Here is a 17,582-nt window from a genome sequence, read left to right on the forward strand (position 1 = left end):
GCTATATGTACTATGTGCGCATGCACTTTATGTATATACATACACTGCATATTTATGCATTTTATTTGCTAACTAGGTACATTAAATGGTCCAAAGAGCATTTGCAGCAGTAACCCAGGCCAAAAATAATATGATAACAGGAAATGTCAAAACACATTCCAGTTTCTGTGGGGGATAAACGGAAGTTATGTATTACCATAACATGGGATCATTTTCTTCCTAGTCTGTTCAATATGACAAATGAGACACAAGCCGCTTTCTGCATCCAATCCAGCCATGAACTAGTGATCCTTGCCTCAAGCTCTTGAGAAAAATGTCTTTCCCATCACTCCCTTATGCCATCCATCTGCCTTCAGATTAAGTTTATTGACTAAAACTAAAGAACCAGAAGAGTATAACATACTGACATGAAAAGGGAAGGGATTGTAGAGCTTCACGTTGGTATGGCAGGTCTCTCCAAAAATGTGAAAGCTTGGATGGGGGAAGGAAGGAGAGAGAGAGAGAGATGTATCAGATGGGCAAAGATGAAAAGGATCCAGCATTATGGTAAAAACATAACGTCTGTATCCTATTTCTTCCTGTCTGTCCAGTCTGACTAGACACAGAATCTCAAGCTACCTAAATTCTCAGGTGGCATCATGACATGACACTTCTGAGAATTGCAAATCCAAAGAAGGCCCTGGATCTATAAATATTTAGCTTGTAGTGCATGGCAAAGGTATGCAGTACAGACCAAGTTGCAGCACAGATTTGATCTAGTAAAGACTTCCTGAAAAGAAACTGGAAAAAGAATCAAACCTTTTGGAGTGAACTTGACATTTTGTTGGCGATGTTCTGTTTCTTGAAGTATGCAAAAGATATACAATTTAAAAGCCATCTTGTATGGTTACCTTCTGACCTGGTCTGTTGGAAGCAAATGATATAAGTAATTGACAATCTTTCTTAACTGATTTGGTTATATGAAGGTAAAATCAAAGGTGTCTATGCACTTTCAACGTGTGCAGAAGATACTTTTCCTTGATTAAATGATCAGGGAAGAGCACAGGCAGTCAATGGCTGGTTTATAGTCACTGATGTTATTTTGGGAACAAGGGAAAGATTTGTTTTTAGACAGACTCTGTCTTTGTGAAAAAATCAGATATGGACAAGTGGAAATCAGGGTATGTAACTCTGAAATTCTATTAGAAGAAGTGATTGGCTACCAAAAATAGTGTCTTCCAAGACAGGGATTTCAGATGTATGGCTCAAAAGGTTTTCTACTTAAGGATTCTAGCACATAAGGTCATCAGGAGAGGCAGGGTGTTTTACTGGATGATGCAAAAAGGCTCCTTTCAAAAAGGCCTTGCATAACTTGTGATTTACCAGAGAATAGTGGTGAAAAGCAGTGTGGAAATTAGAAACGGATGCCAGTTATACTTTGATCACAGAATAACTCCAACAGCAATCATCATATAACTTTGATAAAAACTGTAAGAGTGCCACACTAGGAGCAGAAAAGGGATCTAAAGCCTTTCATTTACCTATAAGGATACATATTTCCACTTATCTTTTGTAGACCTTGTGATGCTCGTGCCCTGGCCCAGAAACCGAGGAGCCTCAATCCTCACCACTAACACCAGAGAGGGTGTCTCATATAGGAGAAAGGATAACAAATACACACAGTAAAGTGCAATTTCCCTTCAGTGCACACAGAGATCACAGTCAGTCTGGGGCTGGTTGCTCCCTTGCTCTCCAGGTCCCCAATAAGACTCTCCACTGGCACAGCTATAGGGTCCAGATCTCAGCCTAGCTGTCAAATAAACCTCCAGTGCCCTCTCTGTCCAACCAGTGCTTTGTGTCCCTGCCCAAGTAGCTGACACACACACTTTGAGATAAGTATTTATACAATTTCACAGACATTCCTGGGAAAGGCTGACACAGATTCTCCAGCTGTGTCCCTATACCCAGACTATACAGTAGTAATTCCTGCCACCACCAGCTAATAATTATCAGCTACCCAAAGGCCCTTAAAAGGGTGTCCAATTATTACTGTGCAATATTATTATCCAATGGTAAGTGTGATTAAACAGTCTTAAGGCTTATTATAGTGGCTTTGTACAATAAACTCTATAAATATGCAATTTACTCTACAGCTTAACTTATCTCTACATAAACCAGCCACAGTTGAAAAGGGTTTAAATATATTTAATATTAAATACTAAAAACACAAGACAATACTACTACACCACAGTGCTATTCAAGAGCTCTAGAGATCACACAGAAACTTAAACTAATTCAGTAGCACAGTTCTGACATAACAGAAAAACACTTAGTCTAATCTTTATAGTCCTAGCTATTTCTACAAGAAAACACACTTCTAAGATTACTTACTTATGACAACAGGCAGTGCTGAGTTAGATGTCCAAGATCAAAATGCTCACAGTCTCTCTCTGAGCAATAGTTTTTAAAATCATTAACAAACATTTATGCTGGGCTCTCCCAGATTACATCATGTTTTTGGACACTTAGGTTTCCCAGTATACACATTACATCATTTTGACACTCTCCTGGTTCCCAGGCCACACAGAAACTGTATTTACATTCTTTTATACTTAAAGCAATAAAGGACATTCCCCATGTAAATTCTGGTAATTAACTTTAGCCTTAAAACAACAGTAAGAATGTGCTAGTCCAGTCATAATGACTTTGAGCTCTGGAGATCAAAAGAACATACAAGACATGATTTTAATTTCAAAGAACAGATGTGAAATGCTTGATTTAGTTTTCCTTACAGCAGATGACAATGTTGCTACAATCTTGAAGTTCAACATTTTACAGTATTTTTCTTTTATTTAAAAAACAAGCCTGTATTTTACATTTGTATTTACAAATGCCAGAATTATGTATCAACTTCTATTTGGCTATGCTGGCAGCCTTCACCCATCTCTACCCAATCTTCACAGACCTTACGAGTGAACAGTTTTTGAGATGCTGACGAAATGTGGATCACACACTGGGATAAGGTAGGGTCTTTGGCCATTAACATAGCTGGAGAAATTATGTTGTCAGCCTAAGATGCTGTAGATCCAGATGAGGCTGGCCAGATAGGTAAGAGAAAATTCAGATGGGGAACTATAAGAATGAGTTGTTTCTTTAAGTGAGGTCTGAGCAAGTGGAACTAGATTTGTCTGGGCAGCACTAAGTCAAAAAGGCACTAAAAGTACAAACCATTACTTTTAGAAAAAAATGTGTAGGCAGAAAGAAAAAAAAATGTTAATTAAAGGGGAAGAAGAAAAGGGCAGGAACACCAAGAGGCATTTAATTGCATTGAAAGTTCTACTTAGTACAGACCCAAAAGCTACTCTAGCCAAAAAATATTCTACTGAGGAAAAATATTGACATATACTGATCTTAGCCAATGGGACAAAGAAGCAATAAACAAAAAGTACCATCTTCACTAGAAGACACCTACAAAGTGCTGAGACTTGGAATCTTCTCTGACTGGAATGGCAGCAAATGAGATCCGAGGAACTGTGATGCCAGAGGGGGAATTATGGGTAGAGAGGAGTGCATTGGATAAAGTCTGATCTGATAAACCCAACAGTTGAGGCAAGTGGCAAAGACAACATCAATTAAGTACCTGGTCCGAGTTTTAAACCCATTTCTATCAGTGCAAGGCAGAAACTTTAAATAACTGAAATGTCAAATAAGAGAAGGCTTCAGGCAACAAGCATATATAATAAAGGAAAAAAATGAAACTGAAGATAAATACTTTACAGAGGGACAACAATCTACAGAAGAAAAGTAAACAAAGTGTTGGTGTGCACAGTTACTCTGAGACATAGGTTGGACATTGTAAGGAAACACAACTGAGAATTTAGTGCATACTGAAGCTCACCCTACTATTCAGGCATGACCAAAGGGCAACTTCAGGTACACTCTTCAGTCCAGCTGGTGAATCTGGGTATCCTGAGGCAAAATTACAACTACCTCATGTACACAGACAACCCTCTCCTCCTACCACAAAACACTAACATATGCGAAAGATGCAATTATACAGCCAAACTGGAAGCTAAGCTGTCTCCACCCAAGACTGGAACAGACAGTCAAGAGGAGAAGGTTAACACTTGCACCAAAACTCCAGCCACACACAGACCTACTAAAACAGCATTGGCAAAAAATACACATAAATACACAAAATCATACTCGGAGGCTCTAAATAAAAATCTGCAAAAGCATCAGAGACCTCCAAAGCAGAGACCCAAACAACCTGCACTTCCCGTCACAAACCAGACAACACATAAAACACAAAATCAGTGTGCCACACAATCACAGCCCTTAAGGCAAAATAACATACCTAATACACTAGTAATAGGTGATTCTATAGTCAGGCACACTGACGTTCCACTCACTAGGCTGGACAAGCAGAAGGTTACTGTTAGCTGCCTGTCGGGAGCCAGAATCCGCCACATAACACAAGCACTCAGGTCACTCCAGAACAAGTTGTCATTGTTCATGTTGGTGTGAATGACCTGAGACATACCTCCCTGGACTACATGAAGAGAGACATGAAAGAGCTCTCTGATCATGTAGCCCAGGCTGTTATGACCCTGACCCTGAGTAGCATCCTGCCCTCAACAAGAATGATACCTCAGTATAAAGAAAACATGATCAATTTCAACAATTGGCTAAGCTTTTGGTGTCATTCAAAGGGGATCCAGTGTCTGTTAGCCTGGGACGACATGCTCGACAAGCCGCATTGCTTCACAAGAGACGGCTTGCACCTGTCACCCCTAGGCTTTCGAATACTGGCCAAGGCTCTTGCTGCCCCCATAGTGCCTTTTTTAGGCAATGCTCAAAAGTCAAAACCCACCTCCATAAACAGCACAATTAACAAAAAACTGAAGGTTATGCTACTCAACGCCAAGAGTTTAAATCTCAAAATGCACGTGCTCGAAGCACTCCTCAGTATGGAGAATGTTGACATCTGTGCAGTAACCGAAACCTGGTTCAAGGCTCCAGAGAGCACCCCAGCACTACTGGGCTACAACTCATACCACATGTTTTGACCACAGAACACAGACCGAAACACAAAAGGAGGTAAGGAGGGGGTGCATCCATATTCATCAGGGATACCTACACCTCCAGGTTAGTGGCGCAGCATGATACCTCTGAGATCATCCTTGTGCAACTAACATTGGGCAAATCTGCAATGCAAATCGTGGCCTGCTACAGATCACCCTCCATGACCCAGGACCACCACTCCACCTTTCTGGAGACACTGAAAAACATGAAGGTCCTACTGAACACCCTGATATTGGGCGATTTCAATTACCCTACCATTCACTGGGAAAACTACTTGAGTACAAATTCCCAGGCCCAGCGCTTCCTGGAATTCATCAACTCAAACACCCTGGATCAGCTGGTAAACTCCCCTACCAGAGGTGAAAACATATTGGACCTGGTCATCACCAACATGGGCGACAGGTGTTTCACACCTGAGGTCAACCCGTCACTGGTTAGATCAGACCATAAACTAATCACTCTGATGTCCACACCCCACCACCACCTCCTACTAAGGAAACCACAGTAAAAAACTTTTCTAAAGCAAACTTCACCTTATTTAAAACAGTGGTGGTAAGTTTCACAGCCCCCATGCTAAAGGATAATGCTGCCCAAAATGCAGAAACCTTTAGAAATGCACTCTATGAGCACCTACAAGGATGCATGGATCATGCCTTATCTAGCAAAATCAAAACTCACTCCTCTAAGAGAAGGAAACCAGTTTGGTGGACCCCTGCAATAAACAGGCTATACAATAGAAGGAGGAAACTAGTTCAGAAAAAAAGCAAATCCCAAGAAGGAAAGACATCCTTGATCAGTATCAGTAAGAAACTAAGGTCCCTCATGAAATCATCCAAGGCTAACTTCGAAAGAAAAATAGCCAAGGATTCAAAAGATAACCACAAAGCCTTCTTTAGCTATGCTAAGAATCTAAGTGGCAACTTGCATATATGCACTGAAAATAGCACAAAATATACTGAACCTACTGATATTGCCAACATCCTGGCAGATAGATTCAGTGCAAATTTCTCACCTCCAAAAGTGCCCACAACAATACCGGAAAAGTGTAGTGTCCCAAAAATCACAGACACACAAGTGAAAACAGCCCTTTCAAAAGCCAGAAACACAGCGTCAATGGGACCAGATGGTGTCCCAGGCTGCATCATGCATGAACTACACCACCTAAACACGCTGTTCAACCTCAGCCTCTCCACAGGCTATGTGGCCATAGAATGGTGCACAGCAATGGTTATTCCTCTCCACAATGGAGGGGCCACAATGGACCCTGGTAACTATTACCCCATAAGCCTGGCTAGCCTGGTCTGCAAGGCTATGGAGTGCATCGTCATGGAACTCATTAACAAAGACAATGGGAACCTCCAAACAATTGACCCGACCCAGTTTGGCTTTGTTAAGGGCAGATCATGCCTACTAAACCTGGTTGACTTCTTCGAGACAGTCACCACAGCCACAGACGAGGGAATGGTGGTTCACACAGCCTACCTTGACCTCGCCAAGGCTTTCGACGCCATTCCCCCACTCGTGTATTACAGAAAAACTCACCAGCCTGAACATAAACCCCTATGTCACGAGATGGGTTGCCAACTGGCTTACAGACAGAACTCACACAGTAAGAATAGCGGGCTCCAGGTCCGACTCTAAACCAGTCACAAGTAGTGTCCTGCAAGGCTCGGTCCTGGGACCCTTACTGTTCTGCATATACTTCTCAGAAGTACAGGCAAACACAGGAGGACTATGGCTAACCAAGTTTGCCGATGCCTGCAAACTGGGAACCATAACTGACTCTCCGGCTGACACGGACATCCTCCAAAAGGGCCTTACTGAGACGGACACCTGGTGTCAAAGTCATGGCTTCAAGCTAAATGCCTAAAAATGCATGGTCATACCGTTTGGGAAAAACAAAACACCCACGAATTACCACATAGGTGGCAGCCCCCTTAATACAGAAGAGGTAATAAGAGATCTGGGGACCCAGGTAGATCGTAATCTCTCCTTTGACAATCATATTGCCAATGTAGTTAGGAAATCATTCTATGTGGCCCATCTAATTACAATTACTAAAGGGTTCGCATCTAGAAATAAAGAGGTTATAGTGCCCCTCTACTCGTCACTCATTAGACAGGATTACTGGTCTCAAACATATGTCCTATGCAGCCCGACTGAAAAAACTCCGGCTGTACTCAGTGGCATATCGTTTACTCAGAGGTGATCTCTGCCTGACTTACAAAGCCATGTCCAACTTAGAATTGATGGACAGCTCCACCTAAAGAAATCCAAGTCACTGTGAGCCATGCGCTCTAGTGAACTAAACCTCGTCACAACAATAAATAGAACATGCTGGAAGGATAGATTCCTGTCACAGAGACTCCCCATGCTTTGGAACAAAATTCCAAATTACATCGGGCAGACCCCCTCACTAACACTCTTCAAGAGAAACCTTGATGAGTGGATGGGTAACAGAAATACATCCCTGGGATCACTTCATTGGCTCTGTTTGGCAGAGGACTGGTTAATCAATGGGGCGGCGAAAGCAGACACACTATGGCTAGGCTTATAAATGCCCTTGGGCAGATAGTCTAGTACCTACCTATGAACCTATGAAAGACAAGAAAACCTTGAACAGAGCCCTAGTGGTACTATTCTTGAACCAAAATACATTAAACAGAAGAAGGAGGGCTCTATGTATCTGGTTCAACAAGAAAAGGGATATGAAAAAATGAATAAGGTAAGGACAGCAACTGACACTTAAGAGTATTGGTACAAGTTGTTTTTCTTAAACAATTTACACATTGAAACCAAGATCCCATAGTTAATAGGAGAGGAGACGGTGTCTTCTACCTCATGACAGACTGATGAAACTTCAGAGATGGCTGACCTCCACGTATGCTGGTTACATTTTATAAAGGCACAATGAGATAAATACACTTCCAGCAGCACAAGAGAAATGCAGCTAGACTTGTACAGGAAGAAGCTGGATGAAATGTTCTCACGTCTTACCCATACTTTGAGTTTCAAAATTATCTACTGTAGAGTCAGAAAAGAAATGTTATGTCAACTAGTGGTGCCAAAACCTTTCAGAAAAGTACAGTTTTGTACCTACCATAAATGTAGATGTTCGAGTGTTCACACTGCTGCAGTCATCACTCTTGGGTTATCCTGCCATCAGGTGTTCCCGCAGTCGGCCCGAGTTCCAAAGTCTTGGTCTGGCATCGGTTGCTGTCGCTTCTTCCCTGACGTCAGTGCGTCAGGGGTATACAAGATGCATCCGACGCCATTTTCTTCAGTTTTTCTTGCCCCAGATGTCAGGTGCCCCAATAGGTAGGCAATACATATTGCTATATAAAAATATACATATAAAAATAAAACAATACCTTCAGTCACAAGCAAATACACCACAGAGCTTGTATAGGATAGAAAGGAATAGATAAGTCCAGCTAGTACAGAGGGGATGGAGGGAGGGTAACCTGGACTGCAGCAATGTGAACACTCAAACATCTACATTTATGGTAGGTAGAAAACTGTACTATGTTCATCATGTTACACTGCTGCAGTCATCACTCTTGGGTTGAATCCCAAAGCAAAGGATGGGTGGTGGAACTAAACTGGGTTTGGAGAGGCTAGTAGGCCCTGCAGAACTGCAGTGGCAAAGCCAGCTCTGGTTTTAGAGTATAGAGGTAAGTGATAGTGTTTGGTGAAGGTGTGCACTGAACTCCAAGTTGTAGCCTCCAAAATATCCTTGGTTGGTACCCCTCTGAGGAAGGCTGTTGATGCAGCTGTAGCCCTGGTGGAATGGGGCCTGATGTTACCAGGCACAGATTTCCCATGGTGTGTGTAGCAGAAACGGATACAATGTCCTACCCATTTTGAAATGTTCTGTTTTGAGATAGCTTTTCCTTGAGATCCTGCAGCATAGGATACAAAGAGCTGGTCAGATTTTCTGAAAGCCTTAGTTTTATCCAAGTAGTAACGTAATTGCCTGTGAATGTCCAAAGAGTGTAGGAGCCTTTCCCCTTTGTTCTGGGGGTTTGGATAAAAGGTGGGCAAATGAATGGTTTGGTTTAGGGCCACACTGGGTACCACCTTTGGCATAAAGGAAGGGTTAGTTCGTAAAGAGACTCTGTCTTGATGAAAAATGATGAAAGGCTCCACTGCCATTAGGGCCTGTAGTTCTGAGACTCTTCGTGCTGAAGTTATTGCGAGCAGCAGGGCAGTTTTCCATGATAGGAACTGTAGATCAGCAGTGAAAGCTGGTTCAAAGGGCGGAAGTGTAAGCTTTTCCAGTACAAAGTTGAGATCCCAAGTTGGTGTTGGTGCTCTCCGGGGCGGTCTTATGTTCTTAGCCCCTCTGAGGAACTGTCTAAGTAATGGATGTGAAAATATAGGAGGATCAGTGTTGTATTGAGCTGAAATAGCTGAGACGTGGATCTTAATAGATGAGAAGGAAAGTCCTTTGTGCAACATAAATATTGAAGAATCTGAGGAATATTTGGGACAAGGGGATTTTGGCCTTTAGCCTGGTTCCAGGCGCAGAATCTTTTCCATTTGTCTGAATAGACTTTCCTGGTGCTGGGCCTCCTGGCCTCCAGAATGACGTCCATCACAGCTTTAGAGAGAAGCGTTGATTGGTTATTTAGGCAATTTGCCATGCAGCCAGATTTAAAGTCTTGAGCTGGCTGTATAGAATCTGATTGTTTTGTTGAATGAGCAGGTGAGGAATTGTAGGCAAAATCCAAGGTGGGCCTTGAGCCATGTTCCTTAGTACTGGATACCAGTGTTGGCGTGGCCAGTCTGGACCAATGAGTATCATTTGTGGCCTCTCTAATCTGGCTTTCAGCGGCACCTTTGCCAGAAGAGGCAGTGGAGGAAAGGCATACACTGTCAATGTTTTCCAACTGAATGAGAGGGCGTCCACTTTCCAAGCTAGTGTGTGGTATGTCCTTGTGCAGAATTTCCTTGGTAGTTTTGGGGGGAAGCAAACAGATCTATGTCTGGGCTCCCCCATTTTTGAGTTACCATTGCGAATACTTGTGGATCTAGTTTCCACTCGTGAGGATCTGTGATGTTTCTGCTTAGATCGTCTGCCAGTGTGTTTTTCTTTCCTGGCAGGAATTGTTCTTGTAGATGAACTTGGTAGGTCAGTGCTGTGTTCCACAAGGTCACTGCTTGTCTGCATAGGGGGTAGGAGTGTGTGCCCCCTTGCTTATGTACCACAACACTGTGGTGTTGTCCGTCTTTATTAGGAGTTGTCCTGGATGTAAGAGGTCCTTGAAAGCTGTTAGGGCATTTTGTACAGCCAGCATCTCTTTTTGATTGATATGTAGATGCCTTTGGTTTGCAGACCATTTGCCCTAAATACACTGTCCTGCCATGTGTGCTCCCCAGGCGTAATCTGATGCATCTGTTGTTATAGTTTGCCTGGCTGTGGGTAAGGTGAAAGGCTGTCCCTTGTTGAGGTGACATGCCTGAGCCCACCATAGAAACTCCTGTTGAAGGCAGGGAATGAGTGGAATTATTGTTTCCAAGCTGTGGCTGTGTTGAAACCAAACGCTTTTCAGATACCATTGCAATTTCCTCATATGCAGTTTTGCAAATGGTATTAGTAGTATGCAAGATGCCATGAATCCCAAGGCCTGCAGAATTTTTCTTGCAGGGAGTTGGGTCTTTGTTGCCATCATTTTGAAGTATTGAGTCAGTTGTCTTTGCTTGTCTGGCGTGAGGTAAGCCACCTGGGCCGTTGTATTTAAGCTGGCATCCAGGAATATTATGTCTTGTGAGGGCACTAGTTTTGACTTCTTTTCGCTTACTGTGTACCCTAGACAACTTAGAAGGTGTTTGACAAACGCCAGATGCTTTAATAGAATGTCCTTGCTTTCTGCTTGAATAAGGCAGTCGTCCAGGTATGGATATATTTGAATGCCTCTTTGTCTGCAGTATGCAATTACTGGTGCCAGGCATTTTGTGAAGACCCTGGGCGCAGTAGAGAAGCCAGTGCAGAGAATTGGTAATGGGTTGAAAGTGCAATAAATTGGAGGTATCTTCTGCAATTTTGTCTGATAGGAACATGCAGGTATGCCTCCTTGAGGTCCAATGTTACTAGCCAAGCCTTCTTGCCCAGCATGGGAAGAAGTTGCTGTAGTGTTAGCATCTTGAATTTGGGTACTTCCAGGTATGTGTTTAGAACTGAGAGGTCCAGAATGGGTCTCCAGGCTTTGCCCTTTCGGGGAACTAGAAACAGTCTTGAGTAAAATCCTTGTCCTTGCTCCTGTGCAGGAACCTGTTGAATGGCTCTCATGTCCATGACAGCTGAAATTTGCTTTTGAGCCTCTGCCCATTGATTTGGTGGCAGGTTTGGCATTCCTTTTATCCTTGGCAAAGTGAGAAAGTGGAATCTGTATCCTTGAGATACAATATTTAGGACCCATTTGTCTTTTGTGATGATGTGCCAATTGTTTGCAAAAAGTGCTAGTTTTCCCCCCAAAGGAGCTGCCAAGAGGGCTTTGATTGGTAGTTTGAGGGGTAAGTCATTGTGTTTGTCTTCTGGTAGTGTGAGACCTGTCTTCTCCTCCTTTTTGGGTTGTAGCACTCCATTGTCGAGGCTGGTAAGAGCCTTGTGGCTGGCCTCTGCCTCTTGGGTGTCTGTATCTGCCCCTCTGTGGTCTGGCAGAAGCTGGAAAGGAACGAAATATACACCAGGATCTTTATTAAATAAAGCTTTCGGGTCTACACCCTTCATCAGTATAACTTAACATATAAAAAATCACCATTTAAATAGGAGAACATAAAGTCACATGCTTCAACCCAACCCACCTAACAATAAAAATTTAAAGCTACAATGAATCAATAAATATATACAACGTAGCACATAAAAAAATCACGTCTATAAAGCATATATATTTTTACAAATAAACAATTTTATACTGTTTCATATGAAATCACATGCACCATACTTAAAAATTAATAATTAATAATTAAAACTTAAACTTATAAAACTTATAAAACTTATAAAACTTATAAAACTTCTTATAAAACTGTCTTTTAGCCAGAATGGGCTTTAGACTAACTGAATTATTTAGGCCTGGGGCTACATCAGCTTGAAGTCTAATAATCTATTCTAGTTCTTTCAATTCCAATAAATTATTAATGTCACCCTTCCTCAGACCTACCTCTACCTTACCATGAAGGTGTGGGACATACTTTTACATTTAGGGTCCTTTGTAAGGTAGAGGTAGGTCTGAGGAAGGGTGACATTAATAATTTATTGGAATTGAAAGAACTAGAATGGATTATTAGACTTCAAGCTGATGTAGCCCCAGGCCTAAATAATTCAGCTAGTCTAAAGCCCGTTCTGGCTAAAAGACAGAGAGAAGTTTTATAAGTTTAAGTTTTAATTATTATTAATTTTTAAGTATGGTGCATGTGATTTCATATGAAACAGTATAAAATTGTTTATTTATAAAAATATATATATGCTTTATAGATGTGATTTTTTTATGTGCTACTTTGTATATATTTATTGATTCATTGTAGCTTTAAATTTTTATTGTTAGGTGGGTTGGGTTGAAGCATGTGACTTTATGTTCTCCTATTTAAATGGTGATTTTTTATATGTTACGTTATACTGATGAAGGGTGTAGACCCGAAAGCTTTATTTAATAAAGATCCTGGTGTATATTTCGTTGTTTTATTCAAGCAGTTGCAGTAACACCTATTGCTGAAGAAGCTGGAAAGGACCAGTTCTTGGTTGGCCAATTTCTGCTGAAACGAGGAGGTTGAACCTGTAAAAAATCCTTGACCGTCTGCATAGATTTTGCCTTATCCTCCATTTTCTTTAAAACTTCTTCTGCTTTTACACCAAATAAAACATCCTGCTGTAAGGGGGCATCCAATAACTTTGCTTTAACATGATCAGTTAAAGTTTATTCTTTTAACCAAGCATGCCTACGTATGACAGACCCTGTTACTGCTGCTCTACAAGAAGCTTCCAATGAATCAAATCCACATTGCAAAGTATGTTTTCCCACTTGTTCAGTTGAATGCAACAAATCTTGCATTTCCTTGTAATCTGGCTGGTCTGTATGTGCAAGCATTTTTTGTTTTAATTGAGACATCAGATATTGTTGATATTTCAGCATGTGAAACTGACAATTTAAGGCCCTCGTAGCTAGAGTAGCTGAGGTATATACTTTCTTTCCCCATCTGTCTAGTGCTCTAGAATCCCATTCAGAAGGCACAGGATTTTTAGCAGTAGAGGCTTTAACCCCTTTGGGACGATGAGAAATGGTTTCTGGGTCAGCAACAGGGCTTTTATAGAGGAATTTGTGTGAGTCAGGGACTCTGTAGTATCTGTCTGGTTTGGCTGGTGCAGGAGGTGGTAAATCTGGGTTAAGGCTAGATTCTGAGTAAACATCATCCACAATGTCTAACAGGTGGAATTGCAAGTGGTCTGTGCTGGGGTAGTAAAAGGAACTCTCGGAGCCTTTTCTTAGAATCAGAATAATCCTGGCCTTCCCAGTGGAAATGTTCCCTCATAGTATGTAAGGTTTCACCAAAAGAGTAGTCTTCTGGGGGAGATGCAGAAGGGATTGACTCTTCAGCATCAGAATCTTCATAAGGGGGAAAGGAATATTCCTGTTCCTCAAAAGAGTCTGAGGAAATTGAAACCTGGTCAGAGGAAGCGTAGTCCTCCTCCTGCCTTGGCCTTTTATCAGGAGGGGGGATGGGAACCCCTGATTAGGGTAATTAAGTCTTCAGCCATCTTAAGCATCTGTTTCCTAGGCATGAGGGCCTTGTACTGCAGACTGCTGTGCAGTCTTCTTTGTTTTTGAAGGAGTTTTCAGTTTTGCATAGGATTTAATAGTGAGTGTAGTCGGTCTGAAGACACCTTCAGCAACTGAAGGCGTTTCAACTGCACCAGAATCTCCTTCAGGAATGGAGTCGGAAGGGCCTAAAGGTATAGGTTGTGGAGGCCTAGTAATCTCCGCTTGTGAATCGGATGTCGCCTGGGGTTCTAAATCAGCGGTCGTCAGGGGCTGCATAGGCGCCTCACTGAAAACCAGAGAACCGGCGACTGGCCTAGCAGCGGCCTCAGAGTCCGGTTTGGATTTCAGCTGCCTGTGCTTATCTTTGCGTTTTTTTATGCATTCCTGTCGTCGGTTGCTCCGATGGCATGGTATAATTAAATTTCCTACCAAAATAATGTCAGGCGAAATCAAACCGACATTTAATAGTTCGTTTATTAAACCTAGCACAAAACCGACAACCTGTGACATCATGGTCTGGGCCTAGGCAAGGAATACAAAAAGAATGAAAGTCCTTATGAGGTATTTGCTTCCCACAAGAAATACAATTGTTAACTTTTTCTGACATCGGACTGAGGCAAGAAAAGGTTCCCCAATGGGGTACTTAGCTGTATGAAGACTTCGGTCTGAAATTCGATTTGAAAATCTCAGGAGTTGGCCGACCGGCACTTGCGAACTGTTTCTGCTTCGGGCACTGAGCGGCAAGAAAGACTGAAGAAAATGGCGTCGGATGCATCTTATATACCCATGACGCACTGACGTCAGGGAAGAAGCGACAGCAACTGGCGCCGGACCAAGACTTTGGAACTCGGGCCGAATGTGGGACCGCCTGACGGCAGGATAACCCAAGAGTGATGAATGCAGCAGTGTAACACGATGAACATCAGAGTGATAAGGTTATCACATAGTCGTGTACTAGGAGGAAATTTATAAATGTACAAGACTAAAATTATGAATCACGGCAAGGTTTTACTGTCTAGAAATGATGAAAGAAGTTCAAAACTTCTACTATTGATGCTGGAATACCAGAAAACAACCATCACCCAATCTTTAAAAATCCATTGATTTTGACACCTACCACAGAAGTGCTACTTGAATGTTTGGCTATGGACACTGTTGGGCCATTAGTAAAATCCAACAACTGGTTTTAGTACATCTGGTGATTTTAGACTATACAATTAAATATCTTGAAGCTATTCTTCCTTCTAAGGATCATGCTAAATCTCTAGGTAGGTAGGAAGTTAGTCTTACCTAAGGAAATACTCAGGGACCAAAGGATTCCATTTATGTCCAGAGTAATGCACCAACTGTGTCAATGCTTTAATGACAAGCAAGTAAAAACCTCAGTGTATGAAAATCCATGCTGAGAAAACTTACTAAGAAACTGTAAAAACTTGGACCACTTAGTACTACACCACCTGCATGCCACTGGAGATATAGCACAAGCCTCTACACTTTCCACATCTTGGGAGTTATTATATGGTAGGCACCCTTATGGACTGCCAGAGAAACTTGGGAAGAAGAGAAAAATATGACCTGAACGTGTCAAACAACACTACACCAACTTACAAGGCACATGAAAAGTGGTGATGCCCATTGTATAGGAACACAAGGAAACAGACCTGTTTATACAAAAACAGGTGTGTAACTGAAAAGGAAAGCAGGTCTTTTCCATAGAAACGTTTTTGAGTAAAGGGGAGGATACAGTTGAAATAGTAGAAAAATTAAATAATGTAAACTGGATGGCTACAGACTGGTAAGAGAAGGTATAAAAAGATATACTATATTAATGTAGTAAAACAATGAAAAGAAGGGTAGACATTTGCAATTATCTTAATGACAGTTCTTCAAGGAACTAATAGAAAAATAAATCTAACCTTTACGCCTGTTGTGTGGGTAGATGACACTATTAAACCCACATAAACAAGAGACAGAAGACTTTCTGTTAAGAAACAAAGTGTTTTCAGAAAGTACAGTTGTGTACACTTACCATAAATGTAGATGTTCGAGTGTATTCACTGTTGCAGTCATTACATTTGGGTTATCTGCTTGCAGCAGCCCTCAGTCAGCCTGATTAACAAAGTCTTGGGTCCTTCGTTGGTTGCTGTCCCTTCTTCCATGACGTCAGGTCATCAGGGGTATAAAACATGCAGCCGACGCCATTACGTCAGTTTTTCTTGCCCCAGATGTCAGGTGCCTCCCTTAATGGGAAGCAATTAAATATAAAAGTACAAAGATATACCTCCAACAAAAAAGAAAATACACCAAAAAGGCTTTTAAGCATAGTAAAGGAAAGTAGAGTTATACCCAAAAGAAATTAGGGGGCTGGAGGGAGGGTAACCAGGACTGCAACAGTGAATACACTCGAATATCTACATTTATGGTAAGTGTACACAACTGTACTATGTTCTTCGTGTTTCACTGTTACAGTCATTACATTTGCGTAGATTCCCAAAGCTATGGTTGGGAGGAGGAATTTAGATAGCATTAGGGTCAGTTATAAGGCCCTGCAAGACTGCAGTGACAAAGCCAGCTCTGGATTTAGAGAAAATTGGCAAATTATAATGCTTGGTGAAAGTATGCACAGAACACCAGGTAGCAGCTTCTAGGGTGTCCCTGGTAAGGATGCCTCTGAGAAAGGCTGTAGAGTTAGATGCAGCCCTGGTGGAGTGAGGTCTGATCCCCTGGGGGATAGGTTTTCCATGGTGCTTATAGCAGAAATGAATGCAATGGCTTATCCATTTAGAAATGGTTTGCTTTGAAATAGCCTTCCCCTCTGCACCTGCAGCAAATGCTACCATTTGTTCAGATTTCTTTTGAGGTTTAGTCCTGTCCAAGTAGAATCTAAGTTGTCTGTGCACATCTAAAGAATGCAGTATCCATTCCCCTTTATTCTGTGGATTGGGAAAGAAGGTTGGCAAATGAATGGACTGATTAAGAGCCACACTGGATACCACCTTGGGCATGAAGGATGGATTGGTTCTGAGGGACACCCTGTCCGCATGAAAGATGATGAAAGGCTCCACTGCCATAAGGGTCTGTAATTCAGATACCCTTCTAGCTGAAGTGATTGCTAAAAGGAAAGCCGTTTTCCAAGAAATGAATTTTAAGTCTGCAGTAGCAGCTGGCTCGAAAGGAGGTAGAGTGAGTTTCTCCAAGACAAAGTTAAGGTCCCAGGCTGGGGTTGGAGCTCTCCTGGGTGATCTCAAGTTTTTGGCCTCCCTGATAAAACTACTTAAGCAGTGGATGAGAGAAGAGGGAAGGTTCTGTGTTATAATGAGCTGAAATGGCTGAGGCGTGGATTTTAATGGAGGAAAAAGACAGGCCCTTGTGAAGCATCTCAGTTAAGTATTGTAAAATCTGAGGTAAATTGGGCGCTGCTGTGCTCATCCCTTGAGACTGGTTCCAGGCACAGAATCTTTTCCATTTTTCAGCATAAGATTTTCTAGCACTAGGCCTCCATGCCTCTAAAATGATATCCATCACAGGTTTGCTGAGGGATAGCAAAGGAGAGATTAGGTAATTAGCCAGGCTGCAAGGTTCAGTGTAAGAAGCTGAGGGTGCAGAATCTGGTTCTCCTGCTGAGACAGCAGGGAAGGAGTCTGAGGCAGGTGCCATGGAGATAACCATGACACACTGCGCAGGAGGGGGTAGCCAGTGTTGGCGTGGCCAGTCTGGAGTAATCAAAATCATCCTTGGTTTGTCCTGTTTGATTTTTAG

General features: G+C 42.1%; 1 protein-coding gene across 2 annotated transcripts in view; it reads right to left on the reverse strand.

Moving 5' to 3' along the window:
• The window catches only part of TMEM68 (transmembrane protein 68), a 704,547-nt gene that overhangs the window by 185,710 nt on the left and 501,255 nt on the right, over window positions 1–17,582 (reverse strand). The gene's annotated exons all lie outside the window — the stretch shown is intronic.

Source organism: Protopterus annectens, chromosome 3.part0 (assembly GCF_019279795.1).
Source record: "Protopterus annectens isolate FY-2018-M chromosome 3.part0, PAN1.0, whole genome shotgun sequence".
NCBI classification, from domain to species: domain Eukaryota; kingdom Metazoa; phylum Chordata; order Ceratodontiformes; family Protopteridae; genus Protopterus; species Protopterus annectens.